This window comes from Myotis myotis, unplaced genomic scaffold (genome assembly GCF_014108235.1).
Source record: "Myotis myotis isolate mMyoMyo1 unplaced genomic scaffold, mMyoMyo1.p scaffold_m19_p_2, whole genome shotgun sequence".
Classification (NCBI taxonomy): domain Eukaryota; kingdom Metazoa; phylum Chordata; class Mammalia; order Chiroptera; family Vespertilionidae; genus Myotis; species Myotis myotis.
In genome coordinates, this window is record NW_023416324.1 from 54,136,646 (window position 1) to 54,162,622 (window position 25,977).

Below are 25,977 nucleotides of genomic sequence, written 5' to 3' on the forward strand. Positions count from 1 at the left end.
TTGGTATTTTAATGGAAATTGCATTGAGTTTATAAATCTTTGGGTAATATGGACATTTTAATGATGTTGATTCTACCAATCCATGAACACAGTATTTCTTCCACTAGTTTATGTCTTTATCTCTTTTTTCAATGTCCTGTAGTTTTCCAAGAACAGGTCTTTGACCTCCTCAGGTAAGTTTACTCCTAGGTATCTTAATTTTTTTTGTTGCAATGGTAAAAGGGGTTATTTTTTTAGTTTCTCTTTCTGTGAGTTCATTATTGGTGTATAATCAAGCTATAGATTTCTGGGTGTTAATTTTGTATCCTGCGAAATTGCCAAATTCATTTATTAAGTAGTTTTTTGATGGAGTCTTTAGGGTTTTCTATGTACAATATCATGTCATCTGCGAATAATGAGTTTTACTTCTTCTTTTCCAACTTGGATACCTTTTATTTCTTCTTCTTGTCTGAGCGCTATGGCTAGCATTTCAAGAACTATATCAAACAGGAGGAGTGAAAGTGGGCATTCCTGTCTTGTTCCCGTTCTTAGGGGAAATGGTTCTAGTTTTTGCCCATTGAGTATAATGTTGGCTGTAGGTTTGTCATATAAGGCTTTTATTATGTTGAGGTATGATCCCTCTATTCCTACTCTGCTGAGAGTTTTAATCAAGAAAGGGTGTCAAATTTTGTCAAATGCTTTTTCTGCAGTGATTTATATGATTATGTGATTTTTGTCTTTCAATTTGTTTATGTGATATATCACTTTTACTGATTTGTGGATATTGTACCATCCTTGCATCCCTGGAATAAATCCCACTTGGTCATGGTGTATGATCTTTCTAATGTAATGCTGAATCTGATTTCATAGAATTTTGTTGGGGATTTTAGCATTCATCAGAAATATTAGCCTGTAATTCTTTCTTTGTGGTGTCTTTATGTGGTTTTGCAATTAGGATCATTCTGTCTTCATAGAAAGAGCTTGGAAGTGTGCCTTCCTCTTAAATTTTTTTGAATAGTCTGAAAAGGATAGGTTTTAGTTCTTCTTTGAATGTTTGGTAGAAATTCCCTGTAAAGCTGTCCAGACCAGGGCTTTTATTTGCTGGAACATTTTTAATGATTGCTTCAATTTCATCAGTAGTTATCAGCCTATTCAGTTTTTTTTATTCTTCTTGATTGAGTTTTGGAAGTTTGTATTTTTTGAAGAATATGTCTATTTCATCTAGGTTGTCCAGTTTGTTGGAGTACAGTTGTTTGTAGTATTTTTTTACAATCTTTTGTATTTCTGTGGGGTCAGTTGTTATTTCACCTCTTTCATTTCTGATTTTGTTTATTTGGGTCCTCTCTCTTTGTTTCATTGTGAGCCTGGCTAGGGGTTCATCAATCTTGTTTATCCTTTCAAAGAACCAGCTCTTGGTTTTATTGATCTTCTTCATTTTTGTTTTGTTTTTTGGGGGGAGGGTTGGTCTCTATTTCATTTATTTCCACTCTGATCTTTATTATTTCCTTCCTTCTGCTTACTCTGGGCTTTTTCTTATTGCTCTCTTCCTAATTCTCTAAGTTTCAGGGTTAGATAATTTATTACCATTTTTTGAGGTAGGCCCGTAGAGTTATGAACTTCCCTCTCAAGACTGCTTTCACTGTGTCCCATAGATTTTGGATTGTTGTATTTTCATTGTCATTTGTTACCAGGATGATTTTTATTTCTTCTTTGATCTCTTCGGTAACACAATCATTGTTTAATAGCATGCTATTTAGCCTTCAAGTGTTTGATTTTTTTATTGATTTTATTGTAGTTGATTTCTAATTTTATGCCACTGTTATCTGAGAAAATGCTTGATATGATTTCTATCTTCTTGAATTTGAAGAGACTTTGCCTGTGTCCCAATATGTGGTCTGTCTTTGAAAATGTCCAGTGTGCACTTGAGAAGATGTACATTCTGTAGCTTTGGGATGAAATGTTCTGAAGATGTCAATTAATTCCATCTGATCTAGTAAGTTGTTTAGGATTGCTGTTTCTTTGCTGATTTTTTGTTTAGAGGATTTATCCAGTGGTGTCAATGGGGTATTAAAGTCCCCTGCTATGATTATATTGCTGTCAATCTCTCCCTTGGTATCTTCTAGAAGTTTTTTTATGTATTTGGGTGCTCCTCTATTGGGTACATATATGTTTACCAGAATTATGTCCTCTTGTTGAATTGCTCCCTTTAATATCATGAAGTGGCCTTCCTCATCTCTTGTTATGGCCTTAATTTTGAGGTCTATTTTGTCAGATATAAGTATTGCTACTCCAACTATTTTTTCATTTCCATTTGCCTGAAAAAATTTTTACCATCCCTTCACTATCAGTCTGTGTAAGTCCTTTGTTCTGAGCTGGGTCTCTTGTAGAGAGCAGATGTATGGTTCATGTTTTCTTATCCATTCAGCTACCCTATGTCTTTTGATTGGAGCATTTAATCCATTTATGTTTAAGTTATTATTGATAAGATACTTGTTTGTGTCATTTTTATTTGTGTCATTTTTATTCTTTATGCCTGTCGTCCTTCTTCCCTTCCTATTTGTTCTTTTTACAGGAGTCCCTTTAGCATTTCTTGCATTGCTGGCTTGGTGGTAATAAACTCCCTTAGCCCTTTTTTGTCTGTGAGGCTCCTGATTTCACCTTCAATTTTGAATGATAGCCTTGATGGGTATAGTATTCTTGGATTCCCTTCCCATCATTTTATATTTTTCATTCCATTCCCTTATGGCCTGATGTGTTTCTGTTGAGAAATCCGTTGATACTCTAATGAGAGACCCCTTATAGGTTAACTTTCTGTCTTTCTCTGGCAGCCTTTAAAGATTCTTACTTTGTCATTGGTGTTTGCCAATTTAATTATGATGTGTCTTGGTATCAGTCTTTTTGGGTTAATCTTGTTTGGGTTTCTGTGTGCTTCTTGGACTTGTGTGAGTTTTTTCTTCCTAATATCAGGGAAGTTTTCTGTCATATTTCTTCAAACAGGTTTTCTATTCTTTGCTTAGTTTCCTCTCCTTCTGGCACCCTATTATTCAGATGTTGTTTCATTTCATGTTGTCCAGAGCTCCCTTGGGCTCTTCTGCTTTTAAAGTTGTTTCTTTTTCCAGTTGCTACTTGGGTGTTTTTTTCTACCTTGTCTTCTAGCTCACTGATGCAGTCCTCAGCTTCTTCTAGTCTACTGTTGGTGCTTTCTATTATGTTCTTTATTGCTGCTATGTCATTCTTCATTTCCTCTCGATTCTTACACGTTGTTGAGTTTGTCTTCCATCATTTTCAGCATCCTTATGACCATTGCTCTGAATTCTTTCTCTGATAAATTGCTTGCCTCCATTTCATTTACTTCCTTTTCTGGTCATTTCTCCTTTTCTTTCGTATGGGGGCTATTTCTTTGTCTCCCCATTTTTGCTGTTCCTTTGTGATTGTTTCTATATATTAGATCAAACTTCTTTGTCATCCAGATTTTTTTGAGTTTGTCTTGTATAGTAGGTGTTTTGTGGGACCCAGTGGTGTAATCTCTCAGGTCTTCTGGGCTGGGTATTCTAGGGGCTCCTTACTTGGGATTTTTGGGTCTCTTGGTGTAGTTGGGTCTTGAGTGTTATTGTCCCTTTCATGGATGGAGTCTCCTCTCAGAGGGTTATGAAGCTCACTCTCTTTCTCTAGGTGTCCTCTGTCCTTTATGGCCATGTATTATCTCACAAGCTGTGTTTAATTCACCAATTCTGGGTGGATCTTATTCAATTTAGTTGTTTCTTCTATCTGCTCCATGAGAAGGCACAGGACACATCCACCTATTCGGCCACCATTTCGTCTCTTTTGAGGTGACCCATATTCTTGATGACTACATAAAATAAATCCTTCCTGAACAAACATACGTGGCATATAGTATGCTCTTTAAAAGATGTATCCAAAGAGTTCTCAAGAGCACCTCCCTGACCAGCAGCAACAGTGTTGCCTGGGACTGTTTGGGCTGCACTACCGGATCAGCTACCTATTTATCTTTAAATCTCTGGCACTGTACAAGTGCCTGTACACACAGTGATCACTCAGCAAATGTTTGTTAAATGGAACTTATAAGTAATGTGATTATTAAGAATATAGGCTCTAGACTTAGACTACTTGAGTTCAAATACTGCTCCTCCATTTCCTAGATATGAAACTCCACTTTTCTGTACCATGTTCACATACCATTTAAATGATAGTGTTCACAACTCCTACCCCATATATTTTTGTAAGAATTAAATTATTGTATACATGAAAAATAAAGATCTAGCACACAGTAAATAATCAATTAGTGTGAGATATTATTTGTAAAGATTTCCCTAAGTAATGTTTATAAAGTAATACGAGTAGACATGTGAGAGCACCTAACAGACCTAAGTTTGAATCCTGATGCTACCTGCCATTCATTAGAAATATGGTTACTTAGCCTCTAAGCCTAAATCTAGAAATCAGATAATAATACCTTCTTTCCTAGGTCTGTTGTAAAGATTAAATAAAATGGAGTGTGCAAAATTATTAAGATTGTGCTGGAAGCATTACAATAATTTACCAAATGGTTAGTTCTTTATTGTTAATATCTTTACAACTAAGGAGTTTAAAATATACATTAGAAACTAAGAAATATATATAGAGAGAGATAATTATAATTCAAAGTATACGTCATAGAAATTTAAAGTTAGATACTTTGATAATTTATGAATAGAAGAGATCAATGCTGGCCACAGTGATAATATTTCTTGAAAGAAATAAATTTCTATAAGGGAAAATAGGAATTAGGTGGATACCCCAAGCCCCCAAAAAATGAGGACAAAAGGAAAGCTGAACAAAAACACAAAAACAGAAAGTACAAAGCATATTTGAGCAGTAGAGAAAGAAGAGCACAGTTGGTAGACTGATGAGGTCATTCACTAAATTATTGAGTGTACTGTCCAACTCAAGACCTGCACTGCCCAAAAGTGTAGTTACTATCCATATGTGGCTATTAAGGTCTCAAAATATGGTTAGTGCAACTAAGGAACACAATTTTTAATTTACTTTAATTTTAATTAATTTCAATTTAAAAACTGAAGCAGTCGTGTGAGCTAGTAATTCCACTCCTACGTGTATAACCAAAAGGATTATAAACAAGTGCCGGAAGCCGGTCCATCCTTGCTGCTTGACACAGTCGCTGCAGGAAAGAAACATCTGCACAGCATATGTTTCAAGGGACCTGGCGTATATAGCATACTGTTCTTAATATGTTTGCTCCCCTTAGCGCTGTGTGTTTTAACCAAGGTCACCTCTCCGAGAAAGGTTGTTTCCCCAGGTAGGAATTTTTCCCTGAAGTTAGGGAGGGGATGAAACTCCTTAACTAAGTGCCAGGCGGGTAGTTAATCACTTTAACTACAAACAATCATGCTTAAGCTACATAATCTTTACTCCCTGGAATGGAGATAAGAAACGCCCTAACCTTTGTAATAGAAATTGACAGGATTAAAATCAACTGGGATAAATACGGATGTAACAAGACAATAAACAGCAGAACCTCTCTGGAGATCCAGACCAGAACTTGGCTAGAGATCCTGGCTGGAGATCCTGGCTAGGCTGCTGATCAACTGAACACTGTCTCCATGTCCTTCCTTCTTCACCGACTCCGTCTACGCCTTTGGGAACCCCTGGACCTGCTGGGGTTGGACCCCGGCAAACAAGGACTCAAACAGATACTTGTGTGCAAATGTTTGTTAAGGCATTTGTAGAGAGCGTCTGGGAAGGCACATGGGCATTCCTTTATTTGTCAGCTGAAGCCGTTGGTAAAGCCACATCCTGGAAACAGGTCCTTTGCCAAAAGACAGGAGTGTTGTCAGCTTGACCTTCAGCGCAGGTGCCAGGGGGTGGGTTTTGTTATTTAAATCCAGCCAAGCACCAGAATGAATACATCTAGGGCCCACCTAAGAATGCAAATAATCTCCTTTGCCTTGACTTTTAGTAAAACTTCCTGTTTTTTGCTGTATAAAATAAAAACGCTGTATGGGCTCTGGGTCACTGTCTCTGTCCCTGTCCTAGTCAGAGGACAGTGGTCCCACCCGACCTCAGCTTTTTCCTTCCACTTCTGTGTCTGTCTCTTTCATTTTCTCAATCCTCAGCCGCCCCTACTCAAGAACCAGACTACTCTCTAGCCGTGCTGGACACGGAGAAGAGAGACATATTTGCAGCATTATTCTCAACAGCTGAAATGTAAAAGCAATCCACGTGCCCATCAACAAATAATAAACAAAATGTGATATATACATACAATGAAATATAATTCAGCTATAAAAAAGAAATGGTTGATACAATATGAATAAACCTTGAAAACATTATATGAAACAAGTGAAATAAGCCATACACATTCCAATATTTTGGGATTCCACTTATATGAAATACCAAAAATAGGCAAACTCATAGAAACAGAAAATAGACTAAAAGTTGCCAGAGGTAGAGGGAGTGGGGAATGAAGAGTTATTGCTTAATGGGTATAGAGTTTCTGTTTGAGTGTTTAAAAAGCTTTAAAAATAGAGAAATGATATGGTTGCCAACACTGTATTAGTTAATGTCACTGAATTGTACACATATTGTAAAATGGCTGAAATAGCAAATGTCATGCTTATACACATATTTTATTACATTAAAAAATTAAGCAGTGTCAAATATTTTTCTGTTAAACATATCTTTACTGTTTTGGCTGCTTTACATTTTACTTTAACTGTTACATTCACAGGTGAATTTTACCAAGCATTCAAGGAAGTACCTTACTTCTCAAACACCTGTCCTTCTCAAACTTTCCAAAGAAAAAAATTCAAGAGAAGAGAGATACCCAGGCTCATTTTACAAGGCCAGCATTATCCTAATGCCCAAACCAGATAAAGACACTTAATAGAAATAAAATTATAGGCCAATATCCCTAATGAATATAGATGCTAAAATCCTCAACAAAATATAAAAATATAAGAAAACTGGATCCAGCAATACATTAAAAAGATCATACACCATGATCAAGTGGAATGTATCCCAGAAATACAAGGTTGGTACAATATCTGCAACGTAATAAATGTGATACAACACATAAACAAAATAAATAAAAACCACATGGTAATAGCATTAGGTAGTTTTGATGGTTGCACATTTCTGTTAATATACTAAAAGCCCTTACATTGTGCATTTAAAAATGTGAATTTTAAAGTATGTAAATTCACTCTCAATAAAGCAATCTAGATATATAAAAGGCTAATATGCAGCCCTGATTGGTTTGGCTCAGTGGATAGAGTGTTGGCCTGTGGACAGAAGGGTCCCAGGTTCGATTCCGGTCAAGGGCATGTACCTTGGTTGTGGGCACATCCCCAGTGGGGGTTGTGCAGGAGGCAGCTGATCGTGTTTCTCTCTCATCGAAGTTTCTAGCTCTCTATCCCTCTCCCTTCCTCTCTGTAAAAAAATCAATAAAATATATTTTTTTAAAAAAGGCTAATATGGGGGGAACCAAGATGGCAGCATAGGAAGTAGACCTGTGCATGCTGCCTCCCACAACATCACTGAAACTACCAACTATAAGACAAACAACCACCATTCCGAACCACGGGGAAGTTGGCCCAGTCGAAGTTCTACAACTGCAAGGAAAGAAAGAAACGCAGTGAGACTCAGTAGGAGCTACAGAGGCACCAAAAACAGAGGTACACAGTCGCACGCCAGGAGGGCTGCAACTGGATGCGCAGTTTTTTTTCAATCGGATTGCTCGGGGCGGGTCTCTGAGGCCCCACACCCCACGGGGAGAGGCGGCACAGCCTTGCAGCGGTCAGAACGCGCGCGGGAGGCTCTGGCGCGCAGCTGCTCCCCGGCACTGGGGGACATGAAGTCCCGGTGTCCCGAAGAGGCGAGGAGCCGCAGAGACACCGCCATTGCTATTTGCCCCACCCTGGCGACTCCCTGAGACCCCACCCTACTCAATTTACAATCCCATCCAGGCTGTGCTAGAGGCAAAGAGGAAACGCCTGTGCTTTTACAAACTCTCAATCCACTGAGCTGGTTCGGGCGGGATCATGAGGCACCAGACCCTACGGGGAGAGGTGGCACGGCCTTGCAGCTGTCAGAAAGCGAGGGAGGCTCTGGCACGCAGCTGCTCACCGGCACTGGGGGACGTGAAGTCCCAGAGCCCCAGAGAGGCAAGGAGCCGTGGAGACGCCATTGCTATTTGCTACACCCTGGCCACTCCCTGAGACCCAGCCCTAATCAATTTACATCCCTATCCAAGCTGTGCCAGGGGCACAAAAAGACCCACCTGTGATTTTGCAGCCTAATCCAACAAATTGCAGACTTCAACTCCTCACACCCATGGGAGACACACTCAAGAAGCAGACCAAGGAGAACCAAGATGGCAGCGTAAGGTACAGACCTTTGCATGCTGCCTCCCACAACATCGAAACTACCAACTATAGGACAAACAGCTATCATACAGAACCATGGGAAAGCTGGCCCAGTGGAAGCTCTACAACTGGAAGGAAAGAAAGAAGAGCATTGAGACCAAGTAGGATGTGCAGAGACACCAAGTACAGAGCCGAACCCAACAAACTGCAGATTTCAATTTCTTGCATAGAAAGAAGAGCATTGAGACTGAGTAGGATGTGCAGAGGCACCAAGTACAGAGCCCAACCCAGAAGGCTGCAGATTTCAGCTCCTCGCATCCGGGAAGGATGCACTCAGGGGGCAGAGTCGGGTTCGGGACAGGCCAGGGCTGGGCCCGGCTGGGCCAGCGATGTGGAACCGTGGTACCAGCAGGCTCACAAGCACGCCCACCGGTTCCAGTCTCGCGTGGGATGCTGGGGGACGGCAGACAGGCATTCTGTGCACTTGGTGGTGGGTGAAGTCCAAGCAGGTGTTCTGGATGTTCAGCCACCAATTTTGTCTGGTGGGGAGGCGCCCAGCAGGGGACAGAGTGCCAAACTTCGTGTTTCCCCGGTGAGGCTGGGACGGCCCCGGGGAGGTCAGGATAGCCCCGGTGAGGCCGATATAGTCCCAGTGAGGTCAGGACAGCCCTAGTGAGGTCGGGATGGCCCCGGTGAGGACGAAAAGGCCCCAGTGAGGCTGGGACGGCCCCGGTGAGGTCGGGATGCCCCCAGAAAGTTTGAGATGGCCCTGGTGAGGTCGAGATGGCCCCGGTGAGGTCAGGATGGCACCAGTGAGGTCGGGACAGCTACGGTGAGGTTGGGATGGCCCCAGTGAGGTTGAGACGGCCCCGGTGAGGTTGAAACGGCCCCGGTGATGTAGGGATAGCCCTGGTGAGGTAGGGATGACCCCAGTGAGGTCGGGACAGCCCCGGTGAGGTTGGGACAGATAATGGGGACCAGTATAGACTGATGAACAGGGGTAGATGCAGAGGCAGAGCAGCATTGAACAGACGGTCAAACTACAGTGGGAAGCCTGGGGCGGGTTTAGGGGGGGGCAGTTAAGAGATCAACTGAAGGACTTATATACATGCATATAAGAATAACCAATGGACACAAGACACTAGGGGGTAGGGGAGGCTGGGGGAATGTCAAGGGGGGGGGAAGGAGACATATGTAATACTCTTTGTAATACTTCAAGAAATAAAAATTGTTAAAAAAAAAAAAAAAAAAAAAAACAATGCTGAGACAAGCCAGCAGAGGAACTTGAAACCGTATTTGTATTTTGGCTGAACTAAGACCTTGACATTTTCTCCCATTGTTATAAGATGTTGTCTTGCACTTGAACCAATTGCTTAATTGTAGTAAAGAGGACAAGTCCAGAATGTTATAGCTAGATAAGCCCAGGCTGTGAGAAAAGGCCAGCATTCAGGGACATGGTGTTGATGGAGAGATGGCGTTTCTTTTTAATAGTTTTTAAAATATGCTTTTATTGATTTCAAAGAGGAAGGGAGAGGGAGAGAGAAACATCAACGATGAAAGAGTATTATCAATTGGCTGCCTACAGCACGCCCCCTAATGGGGATCAAGCCCACAACCCCGGCTTATGCCCTGCCCCAGAATCAAACTGTGGTTCATAGGTCAACACTCCGGCTCATAGGTCAACACTCAACCACTGAGCAACACTGGCCGGATGAGATGGTGTTTCTTTATACCCTTAGATGGTGGAAGCAAAGCCTGATAGGAGACAGTGACCTGAAGCCTGAACTGTGTATGTATTTGTGTGTATATGTGTTGGTGTCTGTGTGTATGTGTGTGTCCATGTGTGTCTGTCTCCCTGTGTGTGTGCGTCTCTGTGTGTGAGTGTAAGGGGATGGTATGTGTCTTGTGTGTTGGGATAGGTTGGGATGGGAGGAGGAGTCTGCTCTTGCTGAATGGATTATGACCTCTTTAGTCATTGCCTTAGTTTGGGTCTCCCCAAAGGCAGAGGCAGGGTTTAAGTGATGGTAGTTTAATTGAGAGGTGACCTCTGAAAACAGGAGAGAGAGAGCAGAGGCAGAAAAGGAGGCCAGGGGCCCAGGAAAAGCAGTCACATGTTCCACCAAGGTGGATCCCAGAAAACTCTTGTTGAGCATTTATAATGCAATTAAAATATTAATAAAGAAGAAAAAATAAATAAATTTAAAAAAATAAATAAAAAGGCTAATATGCAAAGTGTTCCCTCAGGAGTTCAACCGGGAGAGCAGGAGTTCAATCGCTCGTTAGAATGTGTGCTGACCACCAGGGGACAGTACAGAACAAAGGAAGCCCCTGGCTGGCAGCGACAGCCAGGGAAGGAAGGCCCCAATCGGCCCTGATTGCCAACCAGGCCTAGGGACCCACTCATGTACAAATTTCGTGCACCAGGCCTCTAGTAAAGAATAAAAGAATAGGGGAAGAAGAAAAGGAATAGAAGAGAGGAAGGTATTGTATAGAAGAAGAGAGGAAATAAAATGAGAAAATAAGAAAAGCAAGAGCTGCACTTGTGGGTTTTCTTCTCAATAAGGAATGAAGAATAAAGGCAGGGGTAGAAAGAGATTTGGATGCAATTTCAGAATGAAAAATAATAAATCAATAGCAAAAAGAGAAAGGGAAAAAACAGACCATAGTCATGAATTATAAACTGAATCTATACGGTTTTCTTGGAGACATGCAAGTAAAGCATTATAATTCCTCCTATTTAATAAATTCACTATTATATTATGCTTCCTAATAAGTAACAATGGATAGATTTTGGGCTAAACAGAGCTCTAGCTTTTAAGATTGTGGACTAAAAGGGGTCACATACTAACCTGACTAGCTCAGGGAAGGCCTGCGCGGCAGCCTTGCAAACTCAGAGATCTAAAGTTGCCGGGAGCCGGTCCATGCTTGCTGTTTCAAGGGACCTGGCATATATGGCATACTGTTTTTAATATGTTTGCTCACCTTCTTGGCACTATGTGTTTTAACCAAGGTCTCTGAGAAAGGTTGTTTCCCCAGGTAGGGATTTTCCCCTGAAGTTAGGGAGGGAATAAAACCTCTTAACTAAGTGCCAGGCGGGTAATTAATCACTTTAACTACGAACAATCATGCTTAAGCTACATAATCTTTACTCCCTGGAATGGAGATAAGAAACGCCCTAACCTTTGTAATAGAGATTGATAGGATTGAATCAACTGCTATAAATACAGATGTAACAAGACAGCAAGACTCAGAACTTAGAACACAGAACTAAGAAGACAGAACCTACACAGAACCTAGAGACAGAAGAACTTCGCTGGAGAGAACATGGCAAAAGATCTTGGACTAAACCTGACTACAGAAATTGGCAAGAGAACCTGACTAGAACCTGGTGACTGAACCTGGCTGGAGAACCTGGACAGAACCTGGCTGGAGAACCTAGCGAGGGAACATGGCTACAGAACCTGGCTGGAGAACCTGGAGAACCTAGCAAGAGAACATGGACACAGAACCTGGCTGGAGATCCTAACCAGAACTTGGCTGGAGAGCCTGACCAGAACTTGGCTGGAGATCCTGGCTAGGCTGCTGATCAACTGAACGCTGTCTCCGTGTCATTCCTTCTTCGCCGACTCCATCCACACCTTTGGGGACCCCTGGACCTGCTGGGGTTGGACCCTGGCATAAAGTAATCACAAAGGATGGCCTGAAGTTAAAACTTTTTAACTTAAAGCAGTTTATGTTGGGTAGTTATGTCCTAGGTCACCATCTTCCCTGACAAATGTCAATTTTTATCCTAACTGAGCCTATCTATTGTCTTTTTGCATCTACAATATTATATCATTGAAATATAAGTTATTTTCCTTTTTCTTGACCCCTCAAAGCATAGGCACTGCTTTGTGGAGACCACAAACCCCCTCACTGTTATTGAGTTAATTGTTGACTATTAACTATCCTATATCCCCCTAACTAAAAGAAGTATGTGTCTATCATTTTACTTTTCATCCTATCCCAGAGGTTTTCCCACTCTGCTTTCTCCTGCCTCTCTAATCTATCACCAATGGATTTCATGTAACCCACATATGTCTCCTCTTTTTATTGTAATGTATAAAATAAGGTACAAAACTGCCATTCTCAGCAGCATTATCTCAATCTGTTGAGACTTTACTTTCCGGCAACTGTCAACAGTTTCGCTCAAGTAAACTCACAAAAATTCTTCATAGGTTTGAATGTTTCTTATGTTGACAAGATTATATTATAAAAGTGGTTTGTACAAAAAACAAACAGAAGAAATACTTGATTTGAATAGGAGCTTTGGGAATTTCATCAAGATTGTCATCTGAGCTGCCTCTCATAGGATGAGTAATAACCAGATAGAGCTCCAAGAGGCAGGGTATTATGTGCAGAAGGATCAATTTATGGAAAGGCATGGTGGTGGGAAAGAACATGACATAAAAGAGATATATGAGGGAGATTACTTGGAAAACTTGCATGGAGTTAGGAAATAAAAGTTATTTTCTATAATGCAATAAAGTTTTAACTTTATCCTATCCTATCTAATAATAGACAAACATGGTAATTAACCATACCTCCAACACACTTACCATTGGCTAGTCGGGGCGATATGCAAATTAACTGCCAACCAAGATGGCGGCCAGCAGCCAGGCAGCTGAAGCTTGCTTGCTCCAGTGACAGAGGAAGCCAAGGTTCCCCGCCTGCCGCTGTCAGCCTCTGAGCTACTCTCTAAGAAACAATGTTGCAATTATAGAAGCTAAACAATCCCCAGAAACCTTCTTTTGGCCAGCCGGGCTTCAGTCAGCAGGACCGTAACATTGTTTCAATTATAGAACAAACGCAGATACCTGCTTTCAGCAGCCGAGGTCTCAGAGCTAAAGCCGGCTCTCAGCTCCAGTGATAGCCATAGAAGGTAAATAAATCCCAGAATAAAAGAAAAAAGAAAAAAAGGAGATGTTGGGAGCTTCAGTTGCCCGCCAGCCTGAAAACAGCCCTTAGCCCCTCACCCAGGCTGGCCAGGCACCCCAGTGGGGACCCCCACCCTGAAGGGGGTGTGACCAGCTGCAAACAGCCATTATCCCCTCATCCAGGCTGGCCAGGCACCCAAGTGGGGACCCCCACCCTGAAGCAACAAGATGGCGGCTAATTTGCATACTGAAGGCAGGCAGCAGCGAGCAAGGCTGTCCGCGGTCTAGGACCGGATCTGTGACCCTGCCGGGTGGGAGGAAGTGCTTGAGGCTGTCTGCAGTCTGGAACCCGGATCTGTGACCCTGCCGGGCAGGGAGCAGTGCTTGAGGCTGTCCACAGGACCAAGACACGGATCTGTGACCCTGCCGGGCGGGGGGCAGTGCTTGAGGCTGTCTGTGGTCCTGGGACCCAGATCTGTGACCCTTCCCGGTGGGGCAGCAACTCGCACAGGGGTGGATTGGCCGGGGTTGGGCAGGGCAGGACGCCTGGCTTCCGCCCAGCCCCAGTCACTCTGGGCAGGTGAGCAGTGCAGAGAGCCTCTGGACAGGGGAGGCAGGCCGGCAGTGGGCGGCCTGTACTCCCCACATGGCGGTGGTGACAGCTGTGAGCGCGCCAAGCGGAGCCTGAAGGCTGAGCTGAAGTAGCGCCTGCAGGCCATCAGCGCCCAGGAGTGGCTGTGCAAGATCTGCCTCCTGACCCAGAAGGTGCAGGATCACAGGGACAGCCACTGTGGCGGGCCAGACTGACGTCCTCCTAGCCGCACCATGGGGGTTTGCAGATCTGCAAAGCCAGAGGCCTCCGGTGTGCACATCCCCCCCTGGCATGCGAACATCCCCCAACACCCTCCCACGCCTGCAACAGTTGCAAACCAAGGCGTACACAAGTTCTACCCGCCTCTCCACCACACTTCCATCAACCCGGCATGCCTAACACCCCCACAGGATGTGCACACATCCCCTCTGATGCACTCACGTCCTTTGGGGAGTGTCTGGGTGTTCTGGGTGCTGAGGGTGGGCGCCTGTGAGATGACAGTGAGAGGGTGGAGTGGTGATGCCCTGTTCCCACGGAGGCCAGTGCAGCTACGAGATCACCTCTGGGGGGTTAATGCAGGTGCTAAGGTGGGAGCAGATGCAGACAGACACACCTGGTGGGCACAGGCGGCCCTCTGTGAGGTGCCTTCGGTCAGCATTCAAGATCAAGAACCAAGAGGCGGAGAGTAATTCCGTCCTCTCAGTGAAACAGTGGGATAGTCGGGGCGACTTTAGAGGAGGAATGTGCACTTTGGGTGCCAGCACCCATGAGCGAAGGCTGCCCTGACTGAGCCTTGCTTGCTTGGGGCCTAGCACACTCCTGCCAGGAGTGTGTGCTTTTCTGAATTAATGATAGAAAATCGCCGAAACCGGTTTGGCTCAGTGGATGGAGCGTCGGCCTGCGGACTGAAGGGTCCCGGGTTCGATTCCGGTCAGGGGCATGTGCCTGGGTTGCGGGCACGTCCCCAGTGGGAGATGTGCAGGAGGCAGCTGATCGATGTTTCTCTCTCATTGATGTTTCTGACTCTCTAGCTCTCTCCCTTCCTCTCTGTAAAAAATCAATAAAATATATTTTTTAAAAAAAATGATAGAAAATGTTGATTCTCCTGCTGCCCATGAAGGTGGAAAGTGAAGTGGGGAGACATGTGGGGAGTGAGCGAGGTTCCCTGTCTGGGGGTTCCAAATATGCTGTTGGTTTCTTTCACCGCTGACTAGAGATATAGAGGGTGTCCCCCCAAAATGTATACACACTTTGAATACCTACTAATTCCAATGGTTTTAAGCATAAGAAAGAAACAACAATGGAGCTGTTATCTGTTAAAAGTGTGGGCACAAACAGGCAGTTGGACATTCCCTGAGGACTCTCAGATTGGAGAGGGTGAAGGCCAGACTGAGGGGCCCCTTTCTCCCCCCCACCCCCACCCCAGTGCACGAATTTTGTGCACCGGGCTACTAGTAAATAATATCAAACCAGGGTAGGTATAAAATTAGAGATAAGATCAAACTTTTTTGTAGAAAGATAAACAAGGAAGTGTATAGGGGAAAAGCCTTAGGGTGTGTAATTATACTGTGGAGCTCTTCAAGGCCCATGCACCCATACCCCCACTGTTAGAGACCTATGCCATACCCCTCTTTTGAAATTGCCTTGGCTGCAAGGAGCTGCTTTACCCAGTGGTTGATCTGTAGCCAATGGCTGGCTAAAGCTGACGTATAGATTTAACTCTTTCCTTGATTTGGGATAGCTCTACAAGTCCGTCCCAGCTCCAGAGCTTTCTCCAGGTCTCAGTTCCAACCACATTAACAGTCAGCTTCTTCTGCCCAACACTGTCTTCCTTACTTCCTTAGAAGTGAATCTCCCAAGCATACTCCCCAGTCTGCATACAATTCCCCATTGCCAGAGAGCTCAGTCTAACATATGGTGCACATTACGTTACACCAACATTTAATAGGCAACAAAGATGGAGAAACCAGAAAAGGAAGCTTAAGAATAATTGTGTAAGAAAGAATGGAGAACAAGAAAACAATAACAATGTGAAAGTCAGTGGAAAGGTCAATTTAAGAAAGAGTTGTCAACAGTGTTGAGTGCTACTGAGTAATAAAAGAATGACTCAGGAATCTGGCTTTTTATCACCTCGATTGCCTTTTTATTTTCTGAAATTGATGATTGCCTTTTATAGATAAGTCTTGGCCATCTTTTTTCTCTTGTAGAGTTAAAATATAAACAAGCCTACTCCCATAGCTGTCCATTACAAATCAGAAATTAAAATTGATCATAAAGGCAATAAAGGGCTGATTTTAAAAATCAGGGAAAAATATATTAAGAAAAACATAAGGCAAATAAGGTCTTAGAGTAGTGCTTTGCACAGAATAAGAACTATGTATATAAGCTCCTGACAAAAATTTAGTGTGTTCATCTTAGAGCATTTTCCATTTAACAGCATTGGTTGATATTTCAAAGCTGGGGAAAATGTGAGCAGTTATATTAGGATTGTATATGGAATATATTTCTCTTGATTTTCTTTCATTCATTGATAAAATCACTTGACATGTATAGTGATTTTAAAAAATGACTCTGGAGTCAGACTGTCTGGATCTGAAACCCAGTACTGCCACTTACTAACTGTGTGACTATAGACATTATGTTATTGCTCTGAGTCTCAGTTTCTTCACCTATAAAATGGGAATAAAAAGGGTATCTATTTTGCTGGATTGTTGTGAAGAATGCCTTACTTACATGTAAAAGAAATTCTAAACAGTCTTGTACATAGTAGGAGCTCAATGAATATGTATTATAATTATAATTCATAAAATTACTGAACTTTAAATATTAATGCCAGTTACTCTGTTAGGCTGTGGCAATACAAAACTCAATAAATCATAGTCCTTGCTATTATGAAAATTAATACATACATGGAAAGCATTAATGTTATTAATCAATGATAAAATAGAGTAATAAGTACTAATAGAAAAAAAGAAAAATTGCTTTGATACAAACATAAAGGGAATTTAGGGCACAATAAGAAATTTAATTTAAACTTGTTTTTGTAAGTGATTAGGAACCTTGGAAAACTTCAAGCAAGGAAGCAGAATATCTAGACCTATGTTTGAGAAAAATAACTCTAGCTGCAATGTGAAAACTGTATTAGAGGAGGGGAGAATTTTGTGGTTATTATAGCATACAAGGGACAAGAGAGGTTTCAGACCTAAAGTAACACATAAGAAACAGGGATAGAGAGGAAACATGCTGGAGAACAACACTGGCAGTGCCTAATGACTGATTAAGTGAGGCTGTAGGGGAGAGGAGTGAATCAATGAGGATAACAAGGTTTCTAGCCTTGGATGACTTCCTAGATAATGGTAGTATCCTATATAATAAAGAGGTGATATGCAAATTAACCCTCGCACCCTCACAAGATGGCTGCCTATGACCAGGCCGGTAGGGGGTTAGTGAGGGACGACCAAATGACTGAACAAGCAGGCTGCGTGGGGCAACCAGGCTGGCAGGGAGGTTAGTGAGGGACGACCAAACGACTGAACAAGCAGGCTGCGTGGGGCAACCAGGCTGGCAGGGGGGTTAGTGAGGGATGACCAAACGACTGAACAGCAGGCTGCGTGGGGCAACCAGGCCGGCGGGAGGGGCTGTGAGGGGTGACCAGGCCAGCCGGGGGGCAGCTGCGGGCGACCAGGCCAGCAAGGGCGGCAGTTGGGGGCGACCAGGCCAGCAGGGGCGGCAGTTGGGGGCGACCAGGCCGGCAGGGGGGCAGTAAGAGGACCAGGCTGGCGGTGGAGAGCAGTTAGGGGCAACCAGGCTGGCAGGGGTGTGCAGTTGGAGGCATCCAGGCCGGCAGGGGGAGGGCAGTTGGGAACAATTATTCTATTAACTCACATAATTCTCACAACATCCCTATGAGTTAAATATGATTTTAAAAAAAAAGTCTGCCCTAGCCGGTTTGGCTCAGGGGATAGAGTGTCAGCCCACAGACCAAAGGGCCCCGGGTTTGATTTTGGTCAAGGGCACATGCTCAGGTTGCAGGCCCGATCCCCAGTGTGGGCGTGCAGGAGTCAGCAGATCAATGATTCTCTCTCATCACTGATGTTTCTATCTCTCTCCCTCTCCCTTCTTCTCTGAAATCAATACAAATATACTTAAAAAAAAAACATTAAAACAAAATGAAATAAACCCTTCAGACATGCAGGAAAATGTCAGAATTCTACCCTGAGGATTTATGGTAGGGAAATGGTACAGACTAAACAAAACTAAGGTGGAAAACAAATAACTCAGAGGCCCTTCCATGGGAGATGGATGCAGAAAGACACTTGCCATTCTTAAATAACATCTGACCTTGAGTATTCCTTACAATCTAAACTCTCTACCAAAAGATGTGATTGTGTTGTAGGAATCCATCATAAGCACATTGCCTACCTTAGCATTTCTCTGGACCCTATAGCTAAGAATTATTCACCTTGGTTACATGCTGTAGCAGAGGCACCTAGTCTAGTTGAACCCTAAAGGCATTGTTCTAGATCTACCTATCTCCCTAGGGGTCCCTCATGTGGTAGAAACCTTTTCACTCCAAAACAGTACTCAACTCTTCTTAGCCAGCCATATTACTGCTTAAAAATTATTTTTTTGTCTGCTTCCCTCAAAACTGTCAAATGCCGTTAAATCTAAATCCAGTTACCTATTTTCCCTAACTGATAAAGGTAAACTCCATGACTAATAGTTATTCAGAATCTAAGGATGCAATGTCCTGACTGTCCTGGTGCTTCCCCAGACAATGACATGCTTTTGGTGATGGCTCATAACTTAGAATTAATAAAATTTATGTTATGCTGGGTATACTATACCTTCTAAACATTCTGTGATTGAAATCTTTATACAATAGCTCATTCTGCTCAGATAGCTGAATTGGTAGCTATAACACAAGTATGCAACTTATTAAAGGTGTAAACTTAACATTTATGCTAATAAATATGCCTTCACATTATTTATGATTCTGGTAAACCCTTGAAACAAACTCAGAAACCCTATTCAAAAACAGAAAATAAATTAATGAGTTACTAGAGTCAATTCAATATCTGAATGGAATCTCAGTTGTGAAGGCTGACGCTTTAAAGATAATTTTTTAAGCAAAAGGGAATGACTCAAGATACTACTCTGCAAAGTCAACACCTCATACTGATTTATCCACTATTAGCATCTCAAAGATAATTGCCCAATCTGATTTAAATAACTCAGGAGAATTTGATCAAAGAAAGCAATTATTCTATCACTATAGAGAAGAGAAAGATAGTGGTTAGCTTAAAACTATCTCATGCATGGCAAGATAAACTTTGACATTTCAAAGAAGGCAACTTGGTGGTAACTAAGTTAACAATCAGAACATCTGTTCTGTTAAAAGCAGGATAAACTGGACAAAATATTACAAACATATCAGTGAGAATATATTACCTGACAGGCTCAACCAGTGACAAAACCTTGTTTTAATTCTAATTATAACTAAAGAAACATGTATAAAGGTAAGATAAAACTCTGAATATCACAAGAATCATCTAAACATTTAGAAATGTATAGCACCCAAGTTCCTAAATTAAAACTTTAATTATATTTTAGAAATAATATGGAAATTTCTGGTTGTTTTATATTTTCCTTTGTCAAAAGATTAATCCTATAATTGTTGCAATAAAAATGTTTATGGGTTTTATATTCCTTACATGGTGAATACATTCAATACCCTGTAGAAATAGAGAAACTGACTTTACAGGTGAAATACTTAACGCTCTTTCTTTAAAACAGGAACTTATTTCTCTATGTAATTCCCCAAGCTCTGGGAAGATAAAACAAACTGATGTTATATTAAAATCAAAACTTCAAATTTTCATCAGAATTTAATGTCAAATATAACATTCTAAATTGGCAGATATTGTTAAAAGCTAATATCATATACAGTTATATACACAATGGATGCAAGCTGCACATTCCAAAAGACACCATGATATACATGATATACAATATGGAGACTGAATATAATAGAAAGATACCAATAACTCAACATTAGAAACATGTTGGGGGGGAAAAAATCATCAAGGTACTTTTAACCAGAAATACTGTTCCTTAAAATGGAGAAAACACCTTTGAATTCATGCTTTCAGGTGTACATGAGCTAAGAATCCTATACACTAAATTTCTATTCCCATTGAAAATCTAACCTCGAAGCCCACTAAAAAGTCTCCAAAAAGAAATGACTTCTACAAGTAGATAGCCACCCCAGGGACCCAAAAAAGACTACATCAGATATAGACAGCTTCCTCCTACGACTTTACACATCAAGATGTATATTAGGGTTCTCCAGAGAAACAGAATCATATATATATATTATGAGAGGTTATAAGGAATTGGCTCACATGATTATGGAGGCTGATAAGTCCCATGATCTGTAAGCTAGAAACCCAGAAAAGTCATATAATTCAGCCCGAGTCTGAAAGCCTGAGAACCAGCGTAGCCAATGTGGTAAATCTCAGTGCAAGAGCAGAAGATGATGAATGAAATGTTCCAGCTCAAGTGATGAAACAGAAAAAAAGGACAAAATTCCTCCTTTCTCTGCCTTTTTTTCAATTAAGGCCCTCAATGAATGGGATAAGTCCCACCCACATTGAGGAGGGCAATCTCCTTTATTGCGTCTACTACTAATGTAATTGCTAATCTCATCTAAAAATACCTCTATAGATACACCCAGAAATAATGTGTAATCTGGGCATCCTGTGGCCAGTCCAGTTGACACAAACAACCATCACAGGATAGACAATTTTATTGCAGTCCAGAGGACCATGTTATTAGTCACACTCTCCATAATGACTTATTGGTCAACAATGGATCACATATGTGACAGTGGTTTATCTATATTAATAATAGAGGAATATGCAAATTGTCCAGGACGCCATCACAGTAACAGTATCAACCCGAACAGCAGCCTACATGAGGTGACAAGGCCAGCAGGGGGGTTAGTGAGGAACGACCAAATGACTAAACAGCAGGCTGCATGGGGCGACAAGGCTGGCAGGGGGTTTAGTGAGGGATGATCAAATGACTGAACAGCAGACTGCGTGAAGCAATCACGCTGGCAGGGGGGGCAGTTGGAGACGATCAGGCCAGCGGGGGAGGCAGTTGGGGGCGACCAGGCCAGCAGGGGGGGCAGTAAGGGGTGACAAGGCCAGCGGGGGGGGGGGGGGGGAGTTAGGGGCGACCAGGCCAGTGGAGGGAGGCAGTTGGGACGACCAGGCCGGCGGGGGGGGCAGTTAGGGCTGATCAGGCTGGCAGGCGGGGCAGTTAGGGGTGATCAGGCAGGCAGGCAGGTGAGCAGTTAGGAGCCAGCGGTCCTGGATTGTGAGAGGGTGCAGGCTGGGCTGAGGGGACCCCCTCCCCATGCACAAATTTTGTGCACCGGGCCTCTAATAAGATAATAGAGTTGAATTTCCTGTAAGAAATGGAAGGATATGTGGGTAATGACGTTTTTGGGTTGGGTGTGTTTTTTTCTCTAACAGGAGCAATCTCTGTGGGGCTTAGTAATACTTTGACTCTCACTCACAGGACCTCAGTTTTAAGTGTACAGATTACATCCCAATCAGTTAGCTACTGACCTGTTTCAGCACAGAGGAGCCTGTCCCTCCTGCACTACTTTTTCAGAGGTGATACAGCCCTCCCAGATCTACCTTGATGGTCTTCAAAGCATATTGCTGTAAATTCTTTGTTGAGGACCTAAGATCCTGTACAAGCATGTCAAACTTGTGGCCAGTGGGCTGCATGCCTCGTTCTGAGGTCAACCACAGAAGCTACCTTAGCAGGTATTATGTGCCATTGCAACCTTAATAAAAGTTTTCTATGATAGTGTGGAGCAGCTGGTTCCTGTACTTTGGAAATATTTTCAGGTTGCAATATGTAAAGTATAGGTTTTACTTCTTCAATCACTTCAATGCCAGAGAGAGCCCTTTGTGCCAGATGGGGTTAATGGAACCAAAACCAAATTTCCCAAGTCAAATAATGAGTCCTCAGTTCTACACCCTCCATGTGTAAAACACCCTCTTTTTTTTATGAATACCACAAAGTTCCTTAATCTGACCACTGTTCAAAGTTGCAGTAGCCAAAACCACATTGCCATGATGAAGCCCTATATTCTTTTCTCTCTCCATCTTGATTTCTTATTACTACTGATCCTCAGTAGATCCTTTAACTCCCTCCTCTCAGTCACTATTATGGTGATTTATGCCTTACCCAGCCAGTTTCTCAATATTTTCAATCAATCCAGACCACATTCTTGTTCATACAGCAGCACTGACAGCTTCGATGTTCTATTTCAGACCCTGTCGAAAGGAAGCAGGGAGAGGGCTATGGAGCGGTGTTTATAAAGCCTACAGAAGTGCAGTGATGTCCTAGGTCTTCACATTCACTCACCACTCACCACTGACTCACCCAGAGCAACTTCCAGGCCTGCAAGTTCCATTCATGGTAAGTGCCCTTTACAGGTGTGTCGCCTTTCATTTTTATACTGTATTTTTACAGGTCCCTTTCTATATTTAGATATACAAGTACTTACCATTGTGTTACAATTGCCTACAGTATTCAATAGAGTAACATGCTGTGCAGGTTTGTACTCTAGGAGCAATAGGCTATACCACATATATAGCTTAGGTTTGTGTGTGTATTTTATGATATGCACATGACAAAATTGCCTAATCATGCATTTCTCACAATGTATCCCAGTTGTTAAGTGACACATGACTGGATTTGTATGTAACACTTGTTTTATTAATACTTGCAATATTCTTTCCTTTGTGTTGGTTCAAGATACAAGACTGTTAATGTGGCCATTCTAGTCCTTTGTCTCTTTCCTTGACTACCCTATTCCTATAAACCCCTTTGAAATCCTTAATTTGCTTTTCTCAAATAATCATAATGCCTCCAATCTTTCCAACTTTGGACTTGTCATCTGACATATCCTTCTACTAAAGAATCCAAACTAGATCTTAACTGGTCTCTAAGCTCCCCCAAATTATAGCCGCTGCTCCTGTTATCTTCCAAACCTTAAAACAAACTCAGAAGTCAGAGATTATTTTTAATCTTTATTGTTGAAGTTATTGCATATGTCCCTTTTTTTCCCCATTGACCTTTCCCACCCTGTCCCTGGCCCTGACCCCAGGCCTTCACCACCCTATTGTCTGTGCCCATGGGTTATGAGTTGATTTCTTCCCTCCCTACTCCCCAACCTCCCAGGACCCTTCCCTGCCTTCCCTCTGAGGTTTGACAGTCTGTTTGATGCTTCTATATCTCTGGGTCTATTTTTGTTCATCAGTTTATGTTGTTCCAGAGATTCCACATATTAGTGAGATCATGTGATACTTACCTTTCTCTGACTGGCTTATTCGACTTAGCATAATGCTCTCCAGGTCCATCCATGCTGTTGCAAATGTTAAGAGTTTTTTTCTTTTTTACAGCTGCATAGTATTCCATTGTATAGATGTACCACGGTTTTTTGAGACAAGCTCTGGTATAATTCTTTTTTCACAAAGCTCTATGGAAATAATTTACATGATTTAACTCCGTTCAGAGTACATGCCCCCTGCAATTAGTACAATTAAATTTAGATAGTATTGATAATAAGCAGTTCATAACTATGTATTTTTATATTCTCAATATGTACCCCAACACTATTCTTATAAACTATGATGCAACTTTCATGCTCACCACATCAAAATGTGACACAGTCACCCAGCTGGCATGGCTCAGTGGTTGAGTGTCAACCTATGAACCAGGATGTCAGAGTTTGATTGCCGGTCAGGGCACATACCTGGGTTGCAGGCTCAATCCCCAGTGTGGGGCATGCAGGAGGCAGCAGATCAATGATTTTCTCTCATCACTGATGATTCTATCTTTCTCTCCCTCTCCCTTCCTCTCTGAAATCAATAAAAGTATATGTATTTTTTAAAGTGACATAGTCATCCAGGTTTTCAAGTATTCAAAACAAATTCCCTAGCCCTAGCTGGTGTGGCTCAGTGGATAAAGCCACGGCCTGTGGACTGAAGGTACCAGGTCTGATTCTGGTCAAGGGCACATGCCTGAGTTGCAGGCTCGATACCTAGTGTGAGGCATATAGGAGGCAGCCTATCAATGATTCTCTCCCATCACTGATGTTTCTCTCTCTCTTCTTCTCCCTTCCTCTCTGAAATCAATTAAAACATATATTTTTTTAAAACTCCCTAGCTCTTATTTAAGAGCCCCATCTGTAAAGTTGCCAGGATGAATCCAAAACATTGGATTTCAGACAAAGTACAGTTCCCAAAATAAACATATGACTCACAATTTATTCTTGACTATGGCCCAACAGTACATAAAACAGCTCAGGCTTCAAAGGCCAAAACCAGCATAAAATTTATGTGATAATAGATTTACCATAAAACTTTTTTTTTTTACCATCAACTTTTTACTGACTAGTCAAGATAAGGTCTGTGTCATAATTAAAAAGTACTGTTTACCTGAGTGATTGCTTCAGGAAAATAGAAAAAACAATTATTCAAAGAATTCGTTATCTAAATTTGGCCAAATCAAAACTGATCTTTGAGAATTATTATTTTGGATGGGCCTAGGCCAACTGGAAAGTTAGGTAAAAAATGGGTTCCAAAAGTTTCTTATCTGTAATTTTTTTAAATTTGTATTGTTTAAAGTATTACAGATAGTAGTACATATGTCTCCTTTTTTTCCCCCCATTGACCTTCCCCCAGCCTCCCTACCCCCTGGGCACATGCCCTCACCCCACCCCACCCCCAGTGTCTTGTGCCCATTGATTATGCTTATATGCATGCACACAAGTCCTTCGGTTGATCTCTTACCTCCCCTCCGCCCCAACACTGCCAAGCCTTCTCACTGTAATTTGACAGTCTGTTCAATGCTTCTCTGCCTCTGTATCTACCTTTTTGTTCATCAGGTTATAATGTTCTTTATTATCCATAAATGAGTGAGATCATGTGGTGTTTTTCTTTCACTTCCTGGCTTATTTCACTTAGCATAATGCTCTCCAGTTCCATCCATGCTGCTACAAATGGTAAGAATTCCTTCTTTTTTATAGCAGCATAGTATTCCATTGTGTAGATTTACCAGTTTTCTAATCCACTCATCTGTTGATGGGCATTTAGGCTGTTTCCAAATCTTGGCTATTGTAAATTGTGCTGCTATGAACATAGGGGTGCATATATCCTTTCTGATTGGTGTTTCTGTTTTCTTGGGATATATTCCTAGAAGTGGTATTACTGGGTCAAATGGAAGTTCCATTTTTAAATTTCTGAGGAAATGCCATACTGTTTTCCACAATGGCTGCACCAGTCTGCATTCCCACCAACAGTGAGAGGGTTCCTTTTTCTCTGCATCCTTTCCAGCACTTGTCATTTGTTGATTTGTTGATGATAGTAATATCTGTAATTATTCTCATACTTTTTGACTTCACATCCATTGTCTGAAGCCAAAAATCTAAGTGTCAATACTATCAAAAAGTAACTAAAAACAATAATAGTTAAGATGAACAAATGATGGAATAGTCTCAGAGATTACTGAGAGAAGACAAGAATATTTACAGAAATACTCTTAAATTTTTATATACTACATCAGCAACTGTAATGCTTTCTTTCCCAAAACCTTCAGTGTCTCTATCGTAGACAAACTACAAGGCTGATAATAGTTTTTCTAGAATAGCTGTCAGGATTGATGCAGAGTATTTTCTTGATAAATAATCATGCTAAATGTTATCAACATTTCTTTTTCAGAATGTGAAATACAAGTAGGAACAACTTTAAAATCTACAACCAATAAAAGCTCAAAGGACCTCCAAATAAAAATAAATATGGCCACTGGAGGTGTTAAGAACATTCCACCCCAAAATATGCCACACTGGCACATTAACTATTTTGAGTTACAGGCACTTGGAAAAACGGCAAATATTTAAAAAGCAAAAACAAACAAACAAAAAAAGCTGTTCTGGCTTTCCTTATTTTTCTTTTTCTTTTTTTTAAATTAAATCTTTATTGTTCAGATTATTACATTTGTTCCTCTTTTTTTTCCCCCC